This window comes from Mus pahari, chromosome 4, assembly GCF_900095145.1.
Source record: "Mus pahari chromosome 4, PAHARI_EIJ_v1.1, whole genome shotgun sequence".
NCBI classification, from domain to species: Eukaryota; Metazoa; Chordata; class Mammalia; order Rodentia; family Muridae; genus Mus; species Mus pahari.
Window position 1 is genome coordinate 62,070,736 of NC_034593.1, and position 6,663 is coordinate 62,077,398.

Here is a 6,663-nt window from a genome sequence, read left to right on the forward strand (position 1 = left end):
TTTCTTTCTTTCTTTCTTTCTTTCTTTCTTTCTTTCTTTCTTTCTTTCTTTCTCCCCCTCCCTCCCTCCCTCCTTCCCCCCTCTCCCATTATTTAATTATTTTTAATATGGGTGCTGGGGATGTTAGACAGGTCCTCATGCTTGTAAGTTTACCACAATATGGGACATTTAGTACTCAGAGAGCTTCCTTGTGTCTTCATCAGATCAGATCACTCCACCCACCGCCCTCATTTGTTGCCACAGATTAATTTCATATGGACCCAAGCTTTTTGTAAATGGGTTCATGAAGCTGGGAACGCCTTCCTGTCTGTTTTCTTTCCTTGATGTTCTACCTAGGAAACCATTTCTTCTGTTCGAATTGGTTGTCTTTCAGATCAGAGCATCTGATTGGCTTTGGTGATTCTCCTTTGGCATATCCATTTCTGTGATGTTTCTGTTGATGCTTTTTGTTTGTTTGTTTGTTTTGCTCAATTTTACTATATCATCTACTACTTCCTCTTTTTCTTTCTTTCTCTCTTTGTTTCCTTTTTTGAGAAAATGTCTTGCTCTGCACAGCCCTTAACTGGCTTAAAGCTCACTATGTGAAGACTGGGCTGGCCTGGAGCTAGTAGAAATCCACCTGTCACTGCCTCCCAGTTCTGAGTTAAAGGTCTGTGCCCCATGTCTGGCCATCTGTGGCTTTATTACCTCACAAGGCTTCTTTAGGTGGTCTGCACACAAGACTCCTAAGCTTTAATCCAGTTCACTCTTATTTTTCTTTTCTGAATAGATCATTTGGTTTCTGAGCCTTCACTTTCATTCCTTTCGCTTAGATGTCCCAAATCTTCACACTTCAGCTCCCCTGTTGGCTTCTTGGCTCTGTTGGACTAAAATTTGTGTTCGCAGAAGTGAGTGACAAATGGCTGCGATCCCTTTGCTGCACTGCGTCCTAGCTGTCTGACTTTTCATATAAGAGCAACAAGGGATCGAGGGGGAGGGGAATTTTAGGAATCAGAAAATGATAGGAAATAGATTTAGAGGGAAATAATTGGACAAGAATGACCAATGAGTGGTCCAGGGAGATGGCTCAGCAGATCAGAACACCTGCTGTGCAAGCATGAGGTTCTGAGTTCAAGTCCATCCTAAAATCCATCCTAAAAACAAGAACATAGTTATGCATGCCTATTATCCCAAAGCCATAGGAATCGGAGTGTGGAGACAGGAGAATCACTAGGGCTTGCTGGCTGCTAGTCTAGCTCCAGCTACTATGAAAGACTCTGTTTCAAGGGAATCAGGCATAGAGTGATGGAACAGGATGCCCAACGTTTTCCTCTGGTCTCCATATGTGAGTATAGGTACACACCCCAGCACATACATACACATGTATTCAGACACCTATACATATATGTCCCCAAATTGGCAAGCATGCAAATTTATATTAAAACAAACAACAAAAAGCAAAAGAATGGTTACCACGGACCGGGGCTCAATGGGCCCTTCTCAATCTGTGCGGTTCAGAGTCTCAAACAGATGGGCATGGATTTGGATGGGAATTGACAGACAGAGATGACACAAGAGAGCGTGTAGAATCTGAGTATATTTTTCAAATCGAGCATCAAACTTTTTATGCAGAAGATAAAACAAGAAAATCCAGGTGGGACACATCCCCCGAAGTTACAGTGACACAAGTTAAAGGATTGTATACATCAAAAGATGGTGGGGACCAGGCAGGTATAAAGCTAGTCTATTGTTAGTAAATGCCTGATCATGCTGTTCCTTTGGGCCTAGTGAAAAAACCTGTTTCAGGGGATTCCATAAACCCACCTTTTCGCTAGGCCATAGTGTATTCCCTTGTTTGGGTGAGACTGGCCACTGTCCTAAGTAATCACTCTGCAGACTAGCCCTAGCTCTGTTCTTTGTAAATGCCTAGTTAGTTTCACAGGTCTCTACTAGAAGTAAATTTGAATGTTACCGAGTAGGTAACCTTCTCACTGAATTCCTACTGAATTCCAAGCTCTTTGGCTTCAAGGATTTTCTAGGACATTGGAACACTGGTGGAGGCTCACCTATGATAAAATTCAATCTTTAAAGGCACTTATAATACTGAAAGAGAGCATACACCACACTAACGTGGGGATAGGGTTTCAGTATATGGGTTATAAGAATGCCAAGGTTCCAGGAGACTGAGTTTCCTTGAAACTCTTTGCCTTGTGAGTGCTTCCAGGCCTCTGGTCCTGTCTAGCAGACTTCACTGGAGTGGGCGTGGCAAATGGTCAATAAGAAGTAGTTTTTATATCCATGAAACCTAAATGTAACATTATTGCTTTTTTTTTTTTTCTCCTTGAGTTGGGGACAAAGCTTTGATAGATGTTGGGATAGGAAAGAAATTTATTCATCAGTAAGTGATTGCTTCATTTACTTTTTAAAAAATAAGGATTGGGGATTCTAAGGCTAAATATCTCACTTCAGAACATTTCAAATGTTTGACAACAGCAGCTCAAGGCCAGCCAGAGAGACTTGGGCTGCCGTGTTCTAGGGAGGTTTCCAGCCTAGAAACTGGTACTGACACTGCATTAATAATTATGCATGAGACCACATGCGCTTCAGAAGTCAGCGAGCAATCTGAATCTCAGAAGTGGTCTCATACCTACAGACAGAACGATTGAGAGTGCCCTGGAAAATGCTATCAAGAGCAGGGCTCCAAGAGAAATCAGTCAACATGTGTGGCGAGCAGAGGGAAATACCTAGTGAAAGCTCCCAGAGTATCTCTCTCAGCTCGGACTGAATTTGAAAAACAAAATACAGTTTTGAGGTGCTGAACCCAATCAGGGTGGATAACCTGAGCTTACAGATTTGTCCTGCCTGATTTTTTTTCCTGCCACAAAACTCCTTACATCTGCAACATTTGTTGGTCTCTTTCCATTGACCATGTGCTGGGACAGACAGCCATCTTGTAACTTTCTAAGTGAGACTTATTAATTAGATTAGAACAGGAGAGGGATTGAGAACAACTTGTTTGAATTAGGGAAGCTTTGTACATTAATTTATTTACATACTTATTTGCTGGGAAACGGCCTTACACCAAACATCATTCTAAATGCCTTTGGATACAACCTTGAACGAGGAAAATGTGTTTTTTCCTGCATGGAACTGGCAGTTTTGTGGGAAAGGTGGGTGTTGGCAGTAAGCTGTGTCTTAGAAAGAACCACTAAGTACTTGCCATGTGAGAATGTGAGGAAAGCCATGTCTCCTGTTAGTGTGAGAATGTGAGGAAAGCCATGTCCCCTGTTAGTGTGAGNATGTGAGGAAAGCCATGTCCCCTGTTAGTGTGAGGATGTGAGGAAAGCCATGTCCCCTGTTAGTGTGAGGATGTGAGGAAAGCCATGTCCCCTGTTAGTGTGAGGATGTGAGGAAAGCCATGTCCCCTGTTAGTATTTTAGATTCTGGAGAGAGGTTGGCAGACTTAGAGAACACAGAGTGCCTTTGATGAGAGGATTCAGTAAAGTAGGTGCTTCTGAAAAAGTTGTAGCTAAAGTACCCCACCACTGGCTAGATTACCTAGTTTCTCTCTTCTCGCCCTCTCCCTTTTCTCTCTTCCTCTTCCTCCTACCCTTTCTCCCTTCCTCCTTTCCCCCTCCCTCCATCTCTTTCCCTCTCTCCTCTATCTCCCACCTATAATTCCTCCATGTCTCCCTCTCCACCCTTCTGTAATTGGTGCTGTTGAACACTCAGGAAATTCAAACAGAGATGACTATGATGAGGTCTCTATCCTCAATGATGCCTGTAACAGAAAGTAGGAACTTCACACGCAAATTGAATCAGGGCGGGAGAAGTTGAGAGGTGAACTAAAATGGAAGGAGCTCACCCCATAATCAAGGCATAAAAATAAAAGCTAGGAGGTGCACGTCTTTATTCAGGGCACAGCTTGCTACTCTTTCTGAAGAGAGATTTCTGAAATTTTAAATACAGCTATTCCGCTCCTATGCAAATGTTCAGACGTAGGCAACAGGTTTAGTATCTTTAGCTTTACCAAGAAGAATCAGATAGACAAAAAAAAAAAAAAAAAAAAAAAAAAGAAAGAAAGAAAGAAAGAAAGAAAGAAAGAAAGAATTAAAGAGTCCAAATGGTCTTTTGAATTTCCAATGAACTTTTTTTTTTTTTTTTGGTGAAATAACCTTTGACTGTCAGAATCCCAGTGTGGATGGGCTTTATAAAGGTCATCTTAGTGCCTTTCAGAAGCATTTAGTTAAATACTCCTCCACTTTTTTATTACAGTGACTGATAACCTAAACACTTTATGGTCAACAAGGGGGCATTTGTTTCCCAGGTACGTGTTCACAGGCTCCCTGGTTATACTCAGCTTTTCTTGATTAGTTTGAATTGAGATCCAGGAACTGGGTTCTAATAACGTGGAATTATAATTGTATATGATTTATATTTTATTGAGTTAACTTCTCTTTCACTTGAAAGTTTTTGGGGGGGTACAAGGTCTTGTTAAGTCACAAGTATGGCTTTGAACTGACTCTGTAGCCTGCGTAGGTCTTGATCTTTAGGTTCTCCTGACTTGGGCTCCTCAGTAGCTCTGACTATAAGAAAGTAACATGTGTTTGCCAACTTATATAATGCACTGGAAAAGAGAAGTGTACTTATGTTTATAAAATAGCTTTAACAGATAAACTAAATTCGTCTCTGCAGCCTGATCAGAGGCTATTAAGGAATGTTGTATTTCAAAAGAAATGCTCTTTCTGTGATTTCCTTTCATACCAGAGTTAGCATTCAAAGTGGATACATACACAGTAATGATCTGAAGTACCTGGCAGAGTGAAATTGTTGTGGGAGAAATTCAAATCCAAACGATAATAATTTAGAGGAATCTAAGTAGCCTCTGAAGCAGGATCAGAGTGACCCATAGTGCCTTAAATACAGGAGCACAATTGGCAGGGGGCTGATGAGTGTTTTCCAGTGTGGATATGTATAATTGCTATGTTGCTGACACACTTCATGTTTTGTTTGCTTGAACAGCATGTGTTCCTTACACCCAATTTTACCCTGCACATTCAGGTGGTGTGTGGCTAGGATCTCTACTTCAAATGGCAGAAGTAGTCATTTTCTCTGCATGTGGCAAAAGCATAAATCAGCTTTTGCAATGGGAATGTAAATATAGTTCTGTCTGAAGCACAAACGTGTAAGTTCAAGTTGGTTATGGAACTATGGCTTAAACTTAGGAAAGCTTACATGCAGTATTTTGACTGAGTGGCTAGACAGTGTAGGATTTTATAGCATGGCGAATGCACCCTGTATTCTGTTCTTTCATGTAACTTCACACTTTGTGTTGGAATTAGGAGCTATTCTTGGCATGCGATGATGATTGCTGCAGAATACTATTCACCTTTTGTGGCTCTAGGGAATGCTCCTTCAAATGGAGCCACTGAGCCACTTTGAGGGACTCACAGCTCATGACGAACCTCTCCAATTAGGGATGTCATTGTGGCCCATGCGTGGAGAGACTTGTAAGCTGTCACATGCTTAGTCAGGTCAGATCTACAAGTCCATCTTGTCAATGCAGCAGATTAGCTATTCTCTCACCCTGATGGTGAGAAACATTTCTGAAGAAAGCTACCTGTCAATGTTCCTTTTTGAGTGGTTAGAATCAAAACAAGAAGAATTTGATCTACCCAGTGAAACAAATAAAATCCTTTTTCCTAAGACTTTTGAGGTGGTATAGGGAGTTGTTCTGATACTGCTTGTATTTAAATGCTAAGTTCTGTACCCCCAAGATCTGGCTGCTCTAAGATGAGCAGATCCTCACATACACCAACTTTTGTTGTGTAAACTTTGTATTCCCCCAAGTTATCCTTGATTGGTTAATCAAGATGCCTATAGCCTGGGCTGGGCAAAAGAGAAGGGGCGATAACAAAGTTCCCCAGTTTGAGGTCTCAGGAGAGACCACAAGGGAGGAAGAGGAGGATGAGGAAGAATATGATGATGATGATGATGATGATGATGATGATGATGATGAGAACAAGAAGAACAACAAGAAGAAAAGAGTCATGGATAAAGTATCTGTGACTCTCTATACACATCTCAGGCAGCAGAGATTAGAAGGGACTCCACTAGTGAACCAGTTGATTTCAGCCCGCTATTGGGAAACACTATATAAAAATTGTTCCTTTCTGAAAAATCTCATTAGATGCTCATGATCATGGGGTATAATGGATTGTAAGTGCTGGCTATGAGAAGGGGCAGCCCAAGTGGAACATGGCAAGTAATATTTCAGAACTATTGACAGGGAATATGATATTTTGTCTACTTCCCTGTCAAAGAAAGATCTCATTAGATGCTCATGATCATGGTGAGTTTCATTTTATTGGCAGCCTCTAATGAGAGGTAGGTAGTCCTTAAACAGAATGAGATTGAGGGGTTCATATGTAGGCTGAAGGGCTAGGCTAGGGAACTGCTTGGGTTCCACCTCTTTCTGAGATAGTCACTACATCTTTAATTCCTAGTCTTGTCAGGTGCACATGGCACCATTTGAATCTGTTCTATCAAAGAGGCATCACAACTTTTCACTCGACGAGTTGCCAATACCAATCAGAACATGAAAAGTCAGCCATTAAAACTACACATTCAAAGACAAAAGCTTAATCACCCTGAAACTCTGGTTACTGAAGTAGCCATTGAAAA